A 13,353-nucleotide genomic window follows, 5' to 3' on the forward strand; every position below is an offset into this window, starting at 1 on the left:
ATGTAGACATGGGAATTTACAATATAAAATGTTGGCAGGATGTGCAAGCAGATGAAAGATTTTAAATACATTAAAATGTTACATAATATAAGACGACATTAGAAACCTTGCAACATCCCGTCTAATTACACACAGGGGAGTTAAGACTGAGTGTAGCTCTCAGGTGAAGCAGAATTGAAAGCTAGGAGGAAAGTAGGATCAACATGAAAGTACAGTTATGATCCTGGAGGCCAGAATGAGGACATGGCGGTAAACAATGTCCAAAGAAGACAACTGGACTTTAAACTCTGATAGGAACCTCACCCAAAGATTCCCTATGATCAACCAGCAGAAACAACAGAGAGGGCAGTTCTTAGATTACAGGAAAACAGTGGAATTCTGCTCTGCCTTATCTGGCAATTGTAAGGAATGAAACTGAAAGACAAAATTAGCAATTTAAAGTCCATTTGAATACAAAATCGAGAGTCACTAGAAGTACGGAGTGAGTTAAGTTAGCAGACATTTCTTGATCAAAAAAACAACTTGCAGAATCAGGTAGCATTTCTGATCTACAATATTTCCATTAAGATAAAGGCTGCTGGGTTCATCCTTCTGCGTAGCTCTAAAAGAAAAAGTCTACTGTGGACATTCAAACAAATCAAATTTAATTTTTGGCTCTTCAATTTCTGCTCCTGCTCCCTCTCTGGATTTATGCTATCTCAAACAGAGTAAGATGTTTAACTGCAGTTCAATAATGTGTGACACAGGCTTTAGAAAACCTTTCAAGGAGCAATTTTCAATCATTTTCTGTACAACTGAAGTCTCAATGGGACAAAATACTGCATAAGTGGAACTCGGGAAAGAATAACCAGTACAATTTGAATGTCACTCTAGAAAAGCATTGGTGAACAAGTGAAGAAACTGTTCAGAAATCTGCACAAATAGATCAAAGTTAATGCACAGTAATACATGCATTTTGCACTAACATCAATGGTGTAGCAATAAAGATTCCTTTTTTAAAGAAGTGAGAGGGAGAGAGAAAGCAGGCGCGTGAGAAGAGGTGCGGGCACAGGTGAGGGGGTGTGGGCATGAGGGGGCATGGGCATGAGGGCGGACATGGGCATGAGGGGGCACAGGCACAAGGGGGCACGGGCACGAGGGGGCACGGGCACGAGGGGGCATGGGCACGAGGGTGTGCACGGGCACGAGGGTGTGCACGGGCACAAGGGGGCATGGGCACCCCCCGGCAGCATTCCGCAGGGATCGTTCCCTCTGGGACACCCTGATCCACTCCTCCATCACCCCCTACACCTCAACCCCCTCCCACGGCACCTTCCCATGCAACCACGGAAGGTGTAACACCTGCCCCTTTGCTTCCCCTCCCCTCACCGTCCAAGGGCTCAAACACTCCTTTCAAATGAAGCAGCATTTCACTTGCACTTCCCTCAATTTAGTCTACTGCATTCGCTGCTCCCAATACGGTTTCCTCTACATTGGAGAGACCAAACACAGACTGGGTGACCGCTTTGCGGAACATCTTTGGTCTGTCCGCAAACATGACCCAGACCTCCCTGTCGCTTGCCATTTCAACACACCACCATGGTCTCATGCCCACATGTCCGTCCTTGGCCTGCTGCAATGTTCTAGTGAAGCTCAATGCAAACTGGAGGAACAGCACCTCATCTTCCGACTAGGTACCTTACAGCTTTCCGGACTGAATATTGAGGTCAACAACTTTAGATCATAAACTCTCCCCTCTATCCCCACCCTCTTTCTGATACCCCTTTTTCCAATAATTTATATATATTTTTCGTTTCCCACCTGTTTCCATTATTTTTAAATGTATTTCCATCCATTGCTTTATCTCTACCTTTTAGCCTATTTCGATCCCTTCCCCCCACCCCACTCCCACTAGGGCTATCTGTACCTTGCTCGTCCTGCTTTCTACCCTTAATGTCACCATTAGCACATTCCTTAGCTAATATCACCACTGTCAACGCCCCTTTGTCCTTTTGTCTATGACATCTTTTGGCAATCTCCACCTATCACTGGCCCTCTATCCAGCTCTACCTGTCCCCCCCCCCCCACTTAAACCAGCTTATGTTTCACCTCTTTTCTATTTTTCCTTAGTTCTGGTGAAGAGTCATACTGACTCGAAACGTTAACTGTATTCCTCTCCGCAGATGCTGTCAGGCCTGCTGAGTTTTTCCAGGTATTTTTGTTTATGTTCAAAGCTAAGATGGCTGACAATATGCATTGTATAAGTTGCACATTTATGAGTATGACAGCTGAAAAATCATCTTCCTGCTATCAGGATTCAACATAGCATGCTTGTGTTCTGACTTACTGTCACATTGACTTTAGTTCTGCTCCCACTAGTAATTTTAAGCTACTTTTCCCATTAATAATGGGTCTTATTTTTACACCTTGGAACACATTTATAATTTTAACACTTGTATGAATATATCGTGCGCACAATATATGATGTGGATGCATCTTAGGCAACATTTCAAATTCAGCAACTTTAATCTAATTTCTTATACAGTGATGACAATCTCAAAAAGTGTTCTCATTCTAATTAGTGATGAAGCTATAGCAACAAGGTATATATGTAATAATATGATTAAGCAATTCTTGTAACTTTATGCCTTGCGATTTTTGCAACCCAAGGTCTTTTTAAGACTTATATTTGCCAAATTTAAAAAGGTATGCATCAAAATAATTTTATTTATTCCAAATCCCATCAACTGTTTATTCTCATGTTCCAAGTATTTTTAAATATGCAAAGTCAACTACCTCCAATTCAAAAATCACAATCAAATGGGAAGGATCTCACATATATGTACACAATAGTACCACTCTCCTTCAACGAGCGTCGCTCAAATACCAATGCAGTTAGGTTGCAGATCAGCCATGATCTCACTGAAGGTAGAACAGGCTCAAAGGGCTAATTGGCTTACTCCAGACACTGGATTCCAATAATAATCCAACCCTTGTATGTGTCTACATGCACCTACACAGTTCAAAAAGCAGATTAGAGAGGGAGCATCTCATGGCAATTTAATTACCAATAGGTTGAGTTATTTTGCTGTATTTTATCCTGCAAAATGTTTAAAAATCAAGTAAGAATTTTTAGTTTAGTTAAAATTTTTGTTTTATCTCTACCTTTCAGCCTTTTTCGATTCCTTCACCCCACCCCACCCCCACTAGAGCTATCTGTACCTTGCTTGTCCTGCTTTCTACCCTTAATTAGCACATTCCTTAGATAATATCACCACCTTCAAAACCTCTTTGTCCTTTTGTCTGTGACATCTTTTGGTTATCTCCACCTATCACTGGCTCATATGGTTGCTGAGAATGATGTGCAATTGCATGTGCGCTCGCAGCAATCAAGGCTTACACTAATCATCTCCTGTTCTGTCTCACACAGATCCCATCACCACACACCCATCCCCCAGTGCCTGATCATCCCTTGGGCATCAGGAGGAGAAAGAGATGTCCGAGGAAGCACCATCCCATCTGATCAGCCCAATCCACCAGCACAGATAATAGCACTGCAGAGGGAAGTAGCATGTGTTTAGAGCCAGTTGCACAAGGTGATGGATGCGATTGCAGAGTGCAGGAGAAGGTTTCAGAGTCAGAAACATCTGTGCACAGACCCCCTCGGAGGGAGGAAGGACAGTGACGATGATGCTCCAATTGGCATAGAGGTAGGGCCTCAGGAGTCACATATGGGGCATAGTACTCAGATTAGCAGCAGCTGGTGATGTGCGTACATCGGGCGGAGTTCCTTGAGACAATGTGAGCTCTCACACTGCAAGTGGGGGAGTCCACGGCAGTGATAAGCTCAACCTTGCCTCGGGGCTCGGCCAGATAAGCTCCAACCATAAGAGAATGGCCAATACAGAGGCACATATGCAGCATCATGAGTGGATGCAAGAGCAGCGTAACTTCCTGGAAAGGGCACAAGGCTCACTCAGTAGCCAGGAGCAGTCTGGTCAGAGTATGAGTGCTACTTCCATGGAATACGAGGTGCTGTGTATCCATAACAGAACATTCTTGCTGATGGCACAATGGTTGCTGGAATGGACAACTGCTGCGCCACTGCAGCCCATCTCATCCTATCCTGCAGAAAGCCAACCCAGGTCTGAGGACGTTGCAGAGGAGGATGAGGGTGCTGCGAGCAGTTCTGCACCTTCATCTTCCATGGTTTCCCTGGCCCCTCTGCTAGAACCCTGATCCGTGATACATGTTCCAGTGACCACGGCAGAATTGCAGGGCCCACAGTCTCAGGTAGGACCCCAACAGGTCCCTGCACAAGAGGTTGGCCACGAAACTCCTCCATACCTTACAGAGAGGTGAGCAGCCTATCTCCACCTTCACTGAGAAAACATGGGGTGGAGGGAGGAGGGGTGGTGGCACTACGTAAGGGTGTTCATGAGCACACGGCAGCTTGATCACTGATGGGTTCACGTGTGGGTCGGTCTTTGTCTTGTTTCTTTCTTTATCTCTTCATGTTGCAATCAAATGGTTATGTCGCAATTCATGCCTCATTAGGACACGACTTTTGTTTCTTTACTCTATCCATTACCACTTTATTTGCCTGTTGCATCATGAAATCTTTGGCTCTTTCATTGCCCTGCCCTCCACCCTATCACAGACCTTCTCCTTTATTTTTCCTGCCCCCTTCCACCTTCAATTGGCTTAAAAACTTTTACATTTCCATCTTTCTCCAGTTCTGATGAAAGATCATTGATCTGAAATATTAATCACTTTCTCTCCAAAGATGCTGCCTATCCTGCTGAGTTTTTCCAGCTTACTGTGTGTTTTTATTTCAGATTTCTAGCACCCGCAGTATTTTACTTTTGAACAAGAAGTGGCTCCTCTTTTATATCTCCCTCCAGATCTGGTGTTTCAGTCTCTCCCTCCAGGTCTGGTGTTTCAGTCTCTCCAACTGTCTGAGTATCTCTGGGTCTCTCTCTCTCTTTCTTTTGAGTTTCTCTTTCCCTCTGTTGTGTGCGTTTCTTTCTCCTTCTCAGCATCTAAGTTTCTGTCACTCCCCGTCTTTCTCCACTTCTCCCTCTGTTTCAGTAACTAAATAACTTGGCAGCCTTCTGCCTCATAAGATGATGTTTTGCACCACGCTGGTCAACTCTGGCATGGTACTCTCTGCTATATTTGCTGCAGAGGAAGACATTGAGCTGACAGGGTACATGATTTGCTGGCCTAAATTTTCTTGGGCCCTCTTCCCAGCTAACTGAGCTTTTCATTTCTGCTCACCTTTTCCAATGCCCCTCCAAACGGTCAGCCTCCAAAAGCCACAGCCATCGGTGACTGTCTCCCAGTTGGCAGTGTCAATACCCACCATCTTTATATCTCACTTGTACGTGTCCCTGTAGCAGAGGTATGGACACCAAGCAGGTCATGACCCAGTGACCAGTTCACCATACAGAAGATTTGAGGATACAGCCATCTTTCTAGATTTCCTTCTCTAAAGGTCATAAGCGAACCAGATGGGCTTTTACAACCTGAAAAAGAGCACGGAGAGCGAGGAGACTTCATTTCAAAAAAGAGCGGGGAGAGCAAGGAGCGTTCGTTTTCAAAAAGAGCAGGAAGAGTTCATTTTAAAAAGAGCGGAGAGAACGCGGAGAGTTCATTTGAAAAAGAGCTGGGAGAGTTCATTTGAAAAAGAGCGGGGAGAGCAAGGAGACTTCATTTAAAAAAGAGTGGGGAGAGTTCATGTGAGACCAGTGGTGGAGTGACGTCACGAAACACAGCGTGATGCGAATGCAGGGAAAGCAGCTGATAGGTTAATAGGATTGGTGAGTGTTTATAGTCCTTAAAGCAAAAGAAAGATCTTTAGTTTGTATTTAGATCTCGAGTCTTTTTTTCTCTCTTAAAAATAGCTTAAGTATAAGATTGATACTAGTGTAAAAAATTAAATTACAATAAAGTGTAAAGAGCAGGGATACTAGAGTAATTAATTAATAAATTAAATAAAATACGATAGTGATGGCCAGATGGTTGATGTGTTGCTGCTGCAGCACGTGGGAACTGCTGGACACCAAGGTGATCCACAGCGAGCACATCTGTAGTAAGCGTTTAGTAGTAAGGAACTTCAGATCCGAACTGCAGACATTGCGCCACATCAGGGAGGGGGAAAGTTACCCGGACGCTTTGCTCCAAGAGGTGGTGACACCCCTCAGATTAGGTAATTCGAATTTGGTCTGTGATCAGGGACAGGAGGTTGTGACTGCAAGTGAAGCAGGTATGGGGACCCAGGGGTAGCATTGGAGGAGCCGCGGCCCCTGAAATTGTCCAACAGTTACGAGGTTCTTGCAAGCTGTGTACTCGAGAGCGGGGACTGCAGTGAGGTTGAGTGAACTGACCATGGCACCGTGGTACAGGGAGCCAACCATTCAAGTGGAGGGAAGGAAATAGGAACATAGTAGTGGTAGGGGATAGTATAATTCAGGGGGTAGTTACTGTTCTCCGCAGCCGTGAGCGTGAGTCCTGAAGGCTGTGCTGTCTGCCTGGTGCCAGGGTTAAGGACATCTCCTCAGGGCTGGAGAGCATGGGAGGGATCCAGTTGTCATCACCCACGTTGGTACCAACGACATTGACAGGACTAGAAAGGAGGTTCTGCTGAAAGAATTTGAACAGTTAGGGGCTAAATTAAAAAGCAGAACCTCCAAGGTAATAACCTCGGGATTACTACCTGAGCCACGGGCAAACTGGCAAAGCATAAATAAAGTCAAAGTCAAGGAGTTAAATGTGTGGCTCAAAGATTGGTGTGGGAGGAATGGGTTTCAGTTCATGGGGCACTGGCACTAATACTGGGGTAGAAGGGAGCTATTCCGGTGGGACAGGCTTCACCGAACTGTTCTGGGACCAGTGTCCTGGTGAACCAGATAACTAGGACTGTAGAGAGGGCTTTAAACTAAATAGAGGTTGGGGGGGGGGGGGGGGGGGGGGGGGGGTTATGGAGAGGGGATATGTAAGCTTACAAAGCAAAAGGATGTGGCAGCCTTGCAAGGCAGCTATTTAGGTATTGATACCCAGAGTGTGACAGGAAGGGACAAGGTGTACAAACAAACAAAAAAAAAACAGCAAATAGAGTCAAAGGGGGAAAAAATGGTAAAAAGGCAAAATTAACGGCTCTTTACTCAAATGCATGTAGGATCCGGAGCAAAATAATTGACTTAACGGCACAAATAGAGGTTGATGGGTATGATCCTATAGCCATTATGGAGAAGTGGTTACAAGAAGATCAAAGCTGGGAATTAAATATTCAAGGGTATATGACTTTTTGAAAGGACAGGCAGGAAGGAAAGGGTGGTGGGGTAGCTTTGTTAATACGAGATGGAAGAAGTACGATAGCAAGAAATTATCTTGGATCGGAAGATGTGGAATCCATATGGGTGGAGGTAAGAAATAACAAGGGGAAGACGACACTGGTGGGAGTCGTCTCTACTGTAGGACAGGGAATAAATCAGGAGATAATGAGGGCATGTAAAAAAGGCAGTACATTAATCATGGGTGACTTTAATCTTCATGTAGATTGTGGAAATCAAATTGGCAGAGGTAGCCATGAGCAGAAACTCAGAGTGTATTCGGGACAGTATGTTGTGGATCCAACCAGGGATCAGGCTATTTTGGATCTGGCAATGTGTAACTAGGCAGGTTTAATAAATGATCTCAGAGTAAAAAATCCCCAAGGAAACAGTGACCATAATATGGTAGAATTTAGCATTCAGTTTGAGTGTGAGAAACTTGGGTCAAAAACAATTGTGCTAAGCTTAAATAAGGGTAATTACAAAGGAATGAGGGCAGAGTTGGTTGGAGTGGACTGGGAAAGGAGTTTAGCAGAAAAGACGGTTGACGAACAATGGCAGACATTTAAGAAAATAGTTCGTGACTCACAACAAAGATATATCCCAGTGAGAAAGAAGGGTTCTAGGAAGGGGATAAACCAACCATGGTTAACCAAGGAAATTACAGATGGTATCAAATTGAAAGAAAAAACATACAATGTGGAAAAGATTAGTGGTAAGCTTTAAGTTTAAAAAAACCCAACAAAAGTTGACCAAAAAATGAGAGAGAGAAAATAAGCTTTGAGGGTAAACTAGCAAGTAATATAAAAACGGAAGACAGAGAGCTTCTTTAAATATATAAAAAGGAAGAGAGAGGCCAAAGTGAACACAGGGCCCTCACAGAACGAGGCTGGAGAAATAATAATGGGGAACCAGGAAATGGAAGAGGAGTTGAATAAATACTTTGCATCAGTCTTCATGGTAGAAGACACTAATAGCATACCAAAAATACTAAATAATCAAGCGGCAAAAGGGGGAGGGGGTAGGAAATAAATACAATAACTACCACTGGAGAAAAATTACTAGGGAAACTAATGGAACTAAAGGCCGATAAGTCCGCTGGACCCGATGGGTTGGACCAAAGGATATTAAAGGAAATAGCTACAGAGATAATCAATGTACTGACAGTAATCTTTCAAGAATCCTTAAATTGTGGAGAAATCCCAGGGGATTGGAAAACTGCCTATGTAACACCCTTATTCAAAAAGGGAGACAAAAAAAAAAACAGGTAACTATAGGCCAGTTAGCTTAACACCCGTTACTGGGAAAATGTTAGAGTCTATTATAAAGGATGTAATGCATAATATAATCAAGTCGAGTCAGCATGGATTCATGAAGGGGAAATCATGCCTGATAAATTTATTAGAATTCTTTGAGGCGGTAACAAGCAGAATAGATAAAGGGGAACCAGTAGATGTAATATATTTGGATTTCCAAAAGGCATTCGATAAGGTACTGCACATAAGGCTACTGAATAAGATAAGAGCCCATGGTGTTGGGGGTAGTACGTTAGCATGGATAGAGGATTGGCTAACTAATAGAACACAGGGAGTTGGGGTAAGGGAGGGGGTGCGGGGGGGGGGGGGGGGGGGCATTTTCAGGATGGCAACCTGTAACTAGTGGAGTGCTACAGGGATCAGTGCTGGGGCCACAATTATTTACAATATATATTAATGACTTGGATGAGGGAAGTGAATGTACTATCGCCAAGTTTGCGGATGACACAGAAAAATAGGTGGGAAGGCAAGTGGTGAGGATGACATAAGAAGTCTACAAAGGGATATAGACAGGTTAGGTGAGTGGGCAAAAACTTGGCAGATGGAATATAATGTGGGAAAACATGAGGTAATGCACTTTGGCAGGAAGAAAGAGAGCTGAATGTTATTTAAATGGGGAAAGACTGCAGAAAGCTGCAGTACAGAGGGATTTGGGAGTCCTCGAGCATGAATCCCAAAAAGCTAGCATACAAGTTCAGCAGGAAATAGGGAAGGCAAATGGAATGATGGTCTTTATTTCAAAGGGAATGGAGTATAAAAATAGGGAGGTCTTGCTAAAACTATACAAGGCACTAGTTACACCACACGTAGAATACTGTGAACAATTTTGGTCCCCTTATTGAAGGAAAGATATACTAGCATTGGAGACAGTTCAGAGAAGGTTCAGTTGGTTGATTCTGGCATGGGGGCGAATTTTCTTAGGCGGAAAGGTTGCGTAGGTTGGGCCTATACTCATTGGAGTTTAGAAGAACGAGAGGCGACCTTATTGAAACATATAAGATTCTTAGGAGGCTTGACAGGGTAGATGCTGAGAGGTTGTTTTCCCTTGTGGGAGAGTCTAGGACCGGAGGGCATAATCTCAGAGTAAGGTGTCACCCATTTAAGACAGAGATGAGGAAGAATTTCTTCTCTCAGAAGGTAGTGAATCTGTAGAATTCTTTACCGCAGAGGGCTGTATAGGCTGGGTTGTTAAGTATATTCAAAGCTGAGATAGACAGGTTTTAATCAGTAAGGGAATCAGGGGTTATGGGGAAAAAGCAGGAAAGTGGAGTTGAGGATTTTCAGATCAGCCATGATTGCATTGAATGTTGGAGCAGACTTGATACGCCAAATGGCCTACTTCTGCTCCTAAATCTTATGGTCTAATTCTTCACATGTGTGAAAAAGAATGTCCATTTGCCACTGAAGGTGTTCCTCAGTATGGAGTGCTAGTGTGGCATCAGCTCCAAGGACCTGGCCTACCTTTGTCCTGGCTCTCAGGGGGGCAAGGCTGAACAGCTTTCTATCAGTTCTGGTACATAAGTAGACACCCTCTCTGGATGACCTGAAGGTATATGACAGCAGCAAAGAGAAGAAAACACCAAAGAGTGCCAGTGCCAGAATGCAACCCTGTTTGACCCACTGCAGATCTCAAATGAACCAAGTTTCTCTCCCTCCCTCTCTGTCTGTCTCCCCATCTCCCTCAGTTTCAGTATTTGAATGTTTATAACATTTTTAAAAATTGTTTAAAGTGTTTAAAATCATTTAAGATCATTCAACTGCCTTTGAGATGAAGGCTGACCAGAAGGTGCGTGCCTTTAGCTTATGATATCACGAGGAGGTATGGCTTGACCAGCAATGCACCTCACTGCCGGGCCTCAGGTTGTTGACTCAGTGGGCCATGTGGCAGCAAGATTAAGATGCTCTTGCTGCAGGTAACTAGCCGGTAAGTTTGTTTTTCTCTCTGTCATCAGCAAATGCTGACACTTTGCCGCTGGCCACAAAATTTGAAATAAAAATACTTGCATCATTTCAAACCAAATTTTATTAGGGTAAACTTCACAATCATGACAAAATCAAAAATGACAAACGTAGCAACTGGCACCCCAACCCCCCCACCACCCACCTTCTGACTTTTGCATTGTCACTTCTGACATCAAGTGTGATACGGATTTGCAATAAATTTGAGGGTATCTGTCTCAACCTTATCATGCAATGCCATCTCTCCCACCTGGACTCTAGGGGGAGGTGGTGGCATAGTAGTATTGCCTGGTAATCCAGGGACCCAGGGTAATGCTCTGGGGATCCGGTTTCAAATCCCACCATGGTAGATGATGGAATTTGAATTCAATAAATATCTGGAATTAAAAGTCTAAAAATGACCATGAAACCGTTGTCGATTATCTGGTTCACGAATCCTTTCCTGGTCTGGCCCACATGTGACTCTAGACCCACAGCAATGCGGTTGACTCTTAAAAATGCCCTTTGAACATGGGCAATAAATGCTGGCCTAGCCAGCGACACCCAAATCCCATGAACAAATAAAAAAAACTCTCCTGTTCCAAACTTGAGCCAGCAACACCTTGTAGATTTACCTCTATCTTCCCCCAGCCCTCACTGGATACATACCAACTATAACTTTCAAGTCCCTATCAGCTCAGCCCTCAGCCCAATTCACATTAATCTCGTCAGCTGATTTTTAAAAGCATTATTCCCCACTTCCTAAGTAGTTTCATCCCTTCCTCTCTAAAACACTTGCAACTATTGTCCACATGCAGTGCTGTCCAAGGTCAGCACCCTCTAAACTCAGAACCTCTACCACCTGGAATGACAAGCACAGGAGATGCATTAAAACCACGACCTGAAGTTTCTCTCCTAGTCACACACCATCCTGGAGCTATAATAGCCATTCCTTCACTGTTGCTCAGTCCAAAATCTTGAATTCGTTCCCTATCAGCACTGTGGGCATAGCTAGACCAGCAAAGGTTCAAGAAGGCAGCTCATTACCACCTTTTTCAATTAAAAGGGCAATTAAGGATGGGCAAAAAATCTTGGCCTTGCCTAGAAAAGGCCCAAGAAAGAATATTAAAAAAATGATCGCCTGTGAGATTGCCACCATAGCATATTATCCTTCTCATCTTCCTTCAAAGCTTTTGATGTGGTAACTCTTTATAACCAATCCCTTACCAAGACCATCTACTCCACTCCTGTAAAATCACCCACCTCTATCCCTACCTCACGTACATTCATCTTTTTCCACTAACCAGCCAGCAACTACTACACACCCATATCACATCCACCTCCTACTGTGGAATCAAATAAAAACAATGTGAATTTACAACATGAGAGCCAAAGGTGGAACTTTGGGAAATATCAGAGCAGACCATTATACACACATTATAGGAGGTGTAGGCTCATGCAAGCATGCAAATTAGGAGTAGGCCATTCAGATATTCGAGCCTGCTCTGCCATTGGATAAGATTATGGTTGATCTGATTGTAGCCTCAACTCTTCTTTCCTGTCTACCCACTATAACCTTTGATTTTCTAGTCAATCAAGAACCTAATTCAGCCTTAAAATTATTCAGTGATCCTGCTTCCACCCTGCTCTCAGGGGAAGAGAAATCCACAGACTAGCGACCCTCAGTGAGAAAAAAAAATTGCTCCTCATTGCTGTCTTAAATGGGAGCGTCCTTATTTTTCTAAATAGTATTGCCTAGTTTTAGACTCTCCCACTAGGGGAAACATCCTCTCAGCATCCACCCTGTCAAGTCCCCTATAAGATGGCCTCTCATTCTTTTAAACTCCAATGGGTACAGGCCCCACCGTCAAATCTTTCCTCATAAGACAACTTCTTCATTCCAAGAACCACTCAAGTGAATCTTCTCTGAACTGCTTCTAATACAGTTTTATCCTTCCTTAATTAAGGAGGCCAAAACTGTACACAGTACGCCTGGTGTGGTCTCACGAACACCTTGCAGAACTGTAGCAAAACCTCCCTTTTATATTCCATTCACCTAGCAATAAATATTCCATTTGCCCTTCCAATCACTTGCTCTACATGCATAATAATTTTTGTGATTCATGTCCCAGGACGCCCAGATCCCTCTTTACTCCAGAGTTCTGCAACCCGATCTCCAATTATATGATATACTGTTTTTCTGTTCTTCCTGACCAAATGGCCCAAGTTACATTTCCCCACGTTATACCCCATCTGTCAATTTGTTACCCACTCATTTAACTATCTATATCCCTTTGCTGACTCCTTATGTCCTCTTCACAACTTATTTTCCTATCTAGCTTTGTGTCATCAGCAACTGTAACAGCCATACATTCAGTCCCTTCCTCTGAGTAATTGATATAGATTGTAAAGAGTTAAGGCCCCAGCACTGATCTCTGCAGAATTCCACTAGTACAGCTTTCTAACCCAAAAAAGACCTATTTATTCCTACTTTGCTTTCTGTTAGCTAACCAATCCTCTATCCATGCTGATATATTACCCCCTACACCATGAATTCTGATTTGGTGTAGGAACCTTTGATGTGGCATCTTAGCAAATGCCTTTTGGAAATCCAAGTACACCACATCAGTCATGGACAAATGAGAATGAAAAGATAAAAGGGTGATGCTATGGAGATGGAGCACAAAGGACACAGAACAACACAAAGGCCTATTCCATGACTGTTATTTCCAGGCTCCAATTCTCTAATGCTCTGTTCAATAACTGCACCTTATATCAACTCAAAA

The 13,353-nt window shown here is 43.5% G+C and overlaps 1 protein-coding gene across 5 annotated transcripts in view; it reads right to left on the reverse strand.

Annotated features, from left to right (window-relative positions):
- LOC144678302 (sickle tail protein-like) overlaps positions 1-13,353 on the reverse strand; it is a 599,821-nt gene that overhangs the window by 491,087 nt on the left and 95,381 nt on the right. Inside the window, exon 1 of one of the 5 annotated variants that reach the window (XM_078538158.1) lies at positions 2,776-2,861. The exons of the other annotated variants lie outside the window; for them this stretch is intronic. The gene's annotated coding sequence lies outside the window, so the exon portion shown is untranslated. Of the gene's footprint in view, positions 1-2,775; positions 2,862-13,353 lie in introns of those variants that run through there. 5 annotated transcript variants of the gene reach the window in all.

The sequence above is a fragment of the Cetorhinus maximus genome, chromosome 3, assembly GCF_964194155.1.
Source record: "Cetorhinus maximus chromosome 3, sCetMax3.hap1.1, whole genome shotgun sequence".
In the NCBI taxonomy this organism is placed as follows: Eukaryota; Metazoa; Chordata; class Chondrichthyes; order Lamniformes; family Cetorhinidae; genus Cetorhinus; species Cetorhinus maximus.